The sequence below is a fragment of the Squalius cephalus genome (assembly GCF_949319135.1).
Source record: "Squalius cephalus genome assembly, chromosome: 8".
Lineage (NCBI taxonomy): Eukaryota > Metazoa > Chordata > Actinopteri > Cypriniformes > Leuciscidae > Squalius > Squalius cephalus.
The window spans coordinates 25,072,294-25,081,069 of NC_137129.1; the positions used below are offsets into that span (position 1 = coordinate 25,072,294).

At 38.4% G+C, this 8,776-nt stretch overlaps 1 pseudogene across 1 annotated transcript in view; it reads left to right on the top strand.

Moving 5' to 3' along the window:
• Positions 1–1,614: 1,614 nt before the first annotated feature.
• LOC307163309 overlaps positions 1,615–8,776 on the top strand; it is a 104,080-nt pseudogene continuing 96,918 nt past the window's right edge. Inside the window, exons 1-5 of the transcript in view lie at positions 1,615–1,671; positions 1,761–3,753; positions 3,996–4,046; positions 6,009–6,092; positions 6,339–6,449. The product of the transcript in view is annotated as an uncharacterized misc_RNA (transcript). The remainder of the gene's footprint in view (positions 1,672–1,760; positions 3,754–3,995; positions 4,047–6,008; positions 6,093–6,338; positions 6,450–8,776) is intronic.

Below are 8,776 nucleotides of genomic sequence, written 5' to 3' on the forward strand. Positions count from 1 at the left end.
CTCTATCAGTCTGACTGTCTATCCATCTCTCTCTATCAGTCTGACTGTCTATCCATCTCTCTCTATCAGTGTGACTGTCTATCCATCTCTCTCTATCAGTCTGACTGTCTATCCATCTCTCTCTATCAGTCTGACTGTCTATCCATCTCTCTATCTGTTTTTCTATCTATTATATGTGGTCTTGACTCTTACACACTGTTTCTAGTGTAATGTACTTTGTGGGGACCTGTATTGTCTCAGGAATGCCATATAAACCCCTCTGTGATTAAATACACACACTTCCTACAGGTTTAGCGTAATGGGGACCTTGTCTGATGAGTATCAATTATAACTCATTTTTTTAACTCTTTTATTATAGGCTACATGCACGGATGATGAAGACATGATGACAATAAAGAACTGCTCTGGGGATTCTGTTACAACTGCTGGCATTTCACGACGTGCAGTTGAGGTACATATATTTAATATCTATGTCTATCCATCTCTCTCTCTATCAGTCTGACTGTCTATCCATCTCTCTCTATCAGTCTGTCTGTCTATCCATCTCTCTCTCTATCAGTCTGACTGTCTATCCATCTCTCTATCAGTCTGTCTGTCTATCCATCTCTCTCTATCAGTCTGACTATCCATCTCTCTCTATCAGTCTGACTGTCTATCCATCTCTCTCTATCAGTCAGTCTATCCATCTCTCTCTATCAGTGTGACTGTCTATCCATCTCTCTCTCTCTATCAGTCTGACTGTCTATCCATCTCTCTATCTGTTTTTCTATCTATTATATGTGGTCTTGACTCTTACACACTGTTTCTAGTGTAATGTACTTTGTGGGGACCTGTATTGTCTCAGGAATGCCATATAAACTCTTCTGTGATTAAATACACACACTTCCTACAGGTTTAGCGTAATGGGGACCTTGTCTGATGAGTATCAATTATAACTCATTTTTTTAACTCTTTTATTATAGGCTACATGCACGGATGATGAAGACATGATGACAATAAAGAACTGCTCTGGGGATTCTGTTACAACTGCTGGCATTTCACGACGTACAGTTGAGGTACATATATTAACTGTGGCATTTTAGTAAGGATGATGTAAAGTAAGCCCATCATTGTTGGTAAATAAACCCTGACATGATCAGGACCCTAAATTGGAGTTGTTTTATGGTGCTTCAAGAAAGTCTTAAATAATTTGCCCTAAACTGTTAGGACAGTTTTTCAAATTTTTTTTTCTTTTTCTTAACAGCCTTTGGTTGATTACTCAGACAGTGAAGATGACATTTCGTGTTCTAAAATGATGACATCTTATAAACAGGTATTTATTTTTCATTGCTATTACCATTTCTTTTTAATTGCCTCATACTTCAAAAGCACTTTTTTTTTTAAACTGCATAATATTGTATTTTTATTTTTCATTATATGATAAACATAGTTCTATAAGCATATATTTTCCTAGTTTATTTGAAGGCTTGCCATTCTGACGTTTGTCTAATTTGTCTTTTTTAGATGAGACCTGCAACTCATGAGGACTCCGATATTTTTTACTCTGAAAATTCCAGTGGAGATGACAGTACAGACATTCAAGATGACATCAGACTGAAACATACACCATTTGCAATGAGTGAACAACATTCCACTTGTGCCACAACATTCAAAAGACCAAAAAACACCAGAGTAAGAGTTTTTTTTTTTGTTTTTTTTTTGTTTTATTTATTAATCTATGAAAGAGGATTAACTAAACTGGATGGTCATTGTCTTTCAAGGCTAGAAGGAAGATTGCTGAGCACTCAGATGTTTTTGATTCGAGCGAAGATGAGTTATCTGAAGTCAGTGAGGAAGAGTACATCCCTGACACATCAGAAGAGAGTAGTGCATCAGATAGTAGCACAAGCCTTACTGTTTCACCTAAAGGTAAAGGAAAGCTCCAGACTTTGCCAGTCCAGTGCAGTTCAGCTGAGAACAGAAGTACAAACTACAATCCTCAAAGCAGCTGTGACTTAGGGAGCTTCCAGAGCCATGGTGCAGCCTCAGTTCCTGACAGCACAAGTTCAGTGATTATCCCAGCTATCATTAAAAAGAGGGATGGACTGAGAATGTATAGCAAGAGACAACATTGCTTTTTTTGTGACAGTGCTTTTACGAAAATTGCTAGACACCTAGAGCGCAAGCATAGCAATGAAGTAGAGGTAGCAAAGGCTCTAAGTCATCCAAAAGGCTCCAAAGAAAGGAGAATGCAGCTTGAGTATCTACGCAACAAAGGTAATTTTGCTTACAATGCTACTGTTATTAATACAGGCTCAGGACAGATGATTCCACGGAAACTGCCTAAAAAGAATTTGGATGGGGAAAAATTCATGCATTGCATTTACTGCCAAGGACTCTTCTTAAAGAAAACCCTGTGGCGACATGTGAAAGTTTGCAAATTCAAGCCTTCTGACGTGAAACCCAAACCTGGAAAAACCCGTGTGCAGGCTCTCTGTAGCTTTGCACAACCTCCCCCACCAGGAGTAACTCATGGTGTTTGGAAGCTGTTAAATGCTATGAACCAAGACCAAGTGGCACTTGAAGCTAGAAATGACTGGTGCATTTTAGAGCTGGGAAAGCATCTTTACAACAAGTATGGATCAAGAGTTAAAATGCATGAATACATCCGTCAAAAGATGAGAGAGCTTGGAAGACTCCTCATATGTACTAGAGAGGTAACACCCCTTACATCTATTAAAGAGCTCATCCATCCCACAAACTTCATGCATGCCGTTAATGCAGTTAAAAGAACAGCTGGATACATTGAAGAGACCAATGTGTATGAAAAGGCTAGTGTTGCTGTGAAACTTGGTCATAGTCTGAACAAAATCGCAATGCTTATTGAGAGCCATTCTACAATCAATGGAGACAAAGCAAGTGCAAATTTTGCGAGCAGCTTCCAACAGCTGTATCAAACCCGATGGCCCGAGTACATTTCTTCAACAGCACGGCGAACAATGGAGGAAGCCAAGTGGAACTGCCCACATTTGCTCCCGTTCACTGAAGATGTCAAACGTCTCCATGTGCATCTTGATGAGCAAGAGAAAGTGTACCGCAAACTCTTGTCAACACAGCCATCATCTCAGCATTGGTCAAAATTGGCAAAGGTTATATTAACTCAGGTTATGCTTTTCAATCGTAGGCGAGAAGGGGAAGTGTCACAAATGCCTTTGTCCGCATACACCTCCAGCAACCAAACAGAAGCTCATCCGGATATTAGCATGGCCCTCACAGAGTTGGAAAATAAACTGTGTCAGTACTTCAAGCGTATAGAGATCAGAGGCAAAAGAGGCAGAAAAGTTCCAGTGCTTGTTACTCCTTCAATGCAAGAGTCGATCAGCCTGCTGATTAAAAACCGGAGCAAGTGTGGAGTACTGAATGAGAACCCTTTCCTCTTTGCACGTCCTTCTGCAATGACCTTTTTCCGTGGCTCTGACTGCATCCGTGAATTTGCAGGTGCATGCAATGCTAAGAATCCTCAAACTCTAACTTCCACCAAGTTGAGGAAACAGATTGGTACCCTCTCTGAAGTGTTAAATCTGAGCAACACTGAGCTTGATCAGCTGGCTGACTTCCTAGGCCATGATATTAGGATACACCGTCAGTTTTACCGCTTACCTGAGGGGACCCTTCAGCTGGCCAAAATGAGCAAAATTCTTCTGGCCCTCGAAAAAGGACGCTTGGCAGACTTTAAAGGGAAAAATCTTGATGAAATCATCATTGATCCAGAAGGTACTATACACTGTTACTGTGACCATTGTCTGAATTGAATTAATTTAGAGATATTGGTTCTGTTTTTTTTTTATTTTTTTTTTTTTTTTTTTTTTATTCTGTAATAGTTTACATAAATTGTAATATAGGTTTTTGGGAATGCTTTGGAATAATATGCATGTATTACCTTGTGTTTTTAAATTAAATGTTTATTTAAAATTTAAATAAGTTAAATGATTAATTTCTGTGTTTTCTACCCTCAGAGAACGTTACAGTGGACAGTGATTTAGAGGAGTCTACTTCCAATCCGAAAGGTAACAATTTCATTTAGCCAGTTTGTTCCAATTTATTTTTGCCTAATTCTAAATTGTTGTTTCTAGGGATGGCAAATTGGTTTGAAATGGGTGGTTCATCTTTAGATTATTTTTCTCACTTTCTACTGACTACATGCACAAATTACTTTAGCATGTTGCTTAGGCATTTCCAGTTTAGTTTTTTCCCTCGTGGTTTGCGCATGAGCCCGCACACACCCCAAAACACTTTTGCCAACTTCTAAACCCTGCTCAAAGTTGCTTTATGTTGTTAAATGACATCATAAGCTAATTAGCATAATCATTACATAATTTATATATTAATATTTGTCAAAATACAACACCAATTGAGATTGAGAGAGTGGCTTTATTCGTTAGACTTAAACCTAAAAATACTCCTGTATATATGGTGTATTTGGAAAATGCAGTGTTTTAAAATTATCATTCTGCTTTCTATGCACAAAATACAGATTATGTGTGTTTATCAACCAGTATAGCTATTTTCCTTAAAGGATAATTCTGGTATTTAGCACTTTGAGTCTCTTTTCTGGTTTGTTTTGGGTGAACTAGAGTGGTGGACACAGAAATGTTGACGATGGGTCCTGTCTCGACTCTTTGACTCGTTTAGAATCGCCTTTGACCGCTTCAGAGTGGCTGTCTATGTATGGGCCTGCACGAACATCCTTAAAACAACCCTTAACGTTCGTTTTCAAAACTGTGCAACTCACCGAGTGGTTAGTGGTGTTCGTTGATGTTCCAAAACAAGTAGCGTAGCGAAATACAGTTTCTGTCGTGTTTTATTTGGCATTTTGTAAAATCCCATTGATCTCTTTTGGAGGACTCATTGCTCGTTGATATTACTGCGCTACCGGGAAAGGAAAAGATGCTTCAGACTCAAATAGCGAGCGGAAGTTTATACTCGGTTGTGAGGTATCTGAAAAAATAGTTCCACTATAGCAAACAATAACATGGATTGAAATCATACATTGCGCTGATATATTTGTTTTTAATCATCAACGAACACCACTAACCACTCGGTGGGTTGCACAGTTTTGAAAACGAACGTTAAGGGTTGTTTCAAGGACATGTTCGTGCAGGCCCATACATAGACAGCCGCTCTGAAGCGCTCAAAGGCGATTCTAGAAGTCAAAAAGTCGAGACAGGACCCATCGTCAACATTTCTGTGTCCACCACTCTAGTTCACCCAAAACAAACCAGAAAAGAGACTCAAAGTGCTAAATACTGGAATTATCCTTTAACACGCCCATCTTGGTTTTGGTACAGGAATGCAGTCAACTATATTTTCCAGCCGCTGAATAATGTAGACTTTTCCAGATTCTGACTAAGCTAGCTTGCTGCAATAGTGACGTCACATGCATGCAATGATTACAAATGTGAATAGGGATGATTGGATTGTTAAATTGTTTAGCAATTAGATTTGTTTTTTAGAAAGTGTGACTTTTTGGATGGTGAGTAATATTACTGAAATTTTATTAGTAATTGGTTGCACTACTAGTTACCAGGGAAAGTAATTGTATTGCTGTGCATTACAAGTACTCAGTGGAAGTATGATCCCCCATGGGTTAGAAGTAAGTTTAAATAACTGATTAAAAAATATTACAAAGTCCTCTTTTTATTCCAAAAAGGAATACAATTTAATATTTTATTTTCATTGTTTTATTCCAGTCCCCAGGACACACCTCCCAGAATATTTTAGATGACTCCCTAATTAAACACTAAGAAGCTAAGTTGAATCAGGTGTTTTAAATAGTGAGGCATGTAAAACATCTCAAAATTCTGGTAGGTGGGTCCCCAGGACTGAAGTTGAGAACTGCACTTTATGTTCTCAAGTTATTTTGGTTGCACTTAAAACAGCAGTGATAAATAATAACAGATGTGGGGTAGCTTTGTCAGTTTAATGAAGATATGTGTTCATACTCAGACTGGCATAATTTTTACTTTCAGAGTGCACTACAGGATCATCACCACAGCACCCTGAATGTGAAGACAGCACACTTCCAGCAGACCCAGTGTCCAAAAAAAAGAGGGGTATGTTCATTTTAATTTCAACTGATTGATGGTTAATATGTTCTCCAGTTGCAGTAGGTTTCTATTTACAACATGATTTTTGAAGCATTTCAATATACTAACTACGGAAGATTGAGATTATTTCAAACATTGAATGTCTCAAGCTGATCTCAAGGATCCGTATCTTGGACCGATTAAGCATTTAAGCAACTTCTTACTAGTGAAATGCTAAGATATATGATGTAGACCTACTTGTTCCCTCTACAGGTCACATCAAGAGGACAGCCTGGAACAAACACGAAATTGATGCAGTAGAGAACCACATGATGAGGTTCATAAAGAACCGCAAAGTTCCAGGGAAGGCAGACTGCGTAAGGTGTTTGGAAGCTGAACCATCTGCTCTAAAACAGAGAGAATGGTCTGCTCTGAAGTTTTATATAAAAAATCGAATCTCTGCTCTACAAAGAAAAGATCTAACACACTAATATGGAAGTAAAATAATGACAAATGTTTTTGAAACTAAAAAGCTTGTTGAATTGCACTAAGTAAAAATATGCAGTGCATTAACCCTGCTTGCATTTTAATGCATTGTATTTTCAGGCCTTGCATTTGTATGGGCTGAAATTCAACGTGGTTGTATATTTAAGCTGTGAATATTTCAATGCAAAACATTTCACACATGTTTTCATTCTTAAAAATTCAACAATCCATATTCACCTTTCAGATTGCACTTCCAAAATGTTCATTCTGTTTAAAAATACAACCTATAATATTCGACTGGCAATTTTCGGTCCATTTTATTCCACTTCCACAAATTCAGTGGTTCAAATTCGATCTGCAGGAAAAGCAGTAGATTGCCGATTGATGATCTCCATAGCTGTTAGTCGGCCTCACCAGCAGGGGAGCAAGCGGCCGTTGACGAAGAACACTATAGAGCAACGGGTGAGAGACTCACTCATTCGTTGAATTACAGAAATGGAGCGAGCAGTAGTTGGCCATTTGTGATTATCATCAGGGCAATGAATTGTGATGATTATCATATGGAAAAGCTGATAAAGACACAAAAGCTGTGTTTACATTGAAGTCTTCACTGTTACTTTTGTACATGCAAGTTTTGCACAGCTTTCTCTGTCGTGACCGAGATTGTTTTTCCCCGATGCTGATGCACAGATCAAACGTTAAATCTGAAGTAGTAGACATATATTTCTCTCGGTTGTTTAGTTTTCTTAACTGTATATTGCGCCGCTGTGCTGCAGAACTGGGGATTCCCTTAATACGTCACTCTCCAGGATTCCCCTGTGGTCTCAGGACACTCAAAGTTACTCAATGGACAAAATACAGTGATATAAAAGACCAAACTCGCAGGCAAGCAGATGGACTCAGAATAACGCGCAAAGCTTAATGCTGAGCGTTTCCCAGTGATAGACTGGCATAAAGTTAGCTTGGCGTTGGACATTCGCACATTTAGGGACCGTCTCTAAAGTTACATACGACATTGGTACACATGTTTCTAACTTCAATTGCATTTGAAGAGAATGACTTAGTCATAAAACCAACTGTAAAGTGTTAATAGGTGCCATGATGCACACTTTTACTTTACAGTTGGTTTTATGACTGTAAGTCATTCTCTTCAAATGCTATTGAAGTTAGAAACATGTGTACCAATGTCTTATGAGAGACGGTCCCTAAATGTGTGAATATCCAGTTTCAGGCGAACTTATGCCAGTACTTCACTGGGAAACGCTTAGCGTGAAACTTTGCGCGTTACATTCATATTCTGGTCCATCTGCTTGCCTGTTGCCTATTAATATCGCCCTCATCCCCAATAAGGTGGGAGTTTGGTCTTTTATATCACTGTATTTTGTCCATTACTTTGAGTGTCCTGAGACCGCAGGGGAATCCTGGAGAGTGACTATTGAGGGAATCCCCAGTTCTGCAGCACAGCCGCAAGGACGTGCAAAGAGGAAAGGGTTCTCATTCAGTACTCCACACTCGCTCCGGTTTTTAATCAGCAGGCTGATCGACTCTTGCATTGAAGGAGTAACAAGCACTGGAACTTTTCTGCCTCTTTTCCCTCTGATCTCTATACGCTTGAAGTAATGACACAGTTTATTTTCCAACTCTGTGAGGGCCATGCACAAGCTGTTTATGAGTCAAGATACTTATCTATCATTAAATCTTTACATTTCATTCTGATGATGACAAACTGAAGTGAAATGAAGAGACTGACTGTATGTGTTAATATTTATGAACACAAATCATAGTTACATTTGAAAAATTCATTCTCTACTTCACTTTCATCTGAAGTGCTGACATGTTTTTTCTCTCTCTCTCTTTTAGCTTTTCTGCAAATATGTGTTCACATGCACTAATATATACTTTCTTTAATTGTTCAATTTATTTAGCATAAAAATCAACATATCATTAAGAATCAGACTACATCAAAACGACCCGTTCACATACAACATCATTTTATTAAATCATTCTTCGTACAAAAGTAAATCTTCTGAAATCTTTACACAGATCTCTCTGATCATAAACTGAAGTGACATGAGATGATATGAGGAAACTGACTGTGTTAATATTCGTTAGTTTAGATGAAGGGGAATACTCACAATATAAAGTTAAGAAAACTAAACAACCGAGAGAAATATGTCTACTACCTCAGATTTAACGTTTGATCTGTGCATCAGCATCGGGGAATA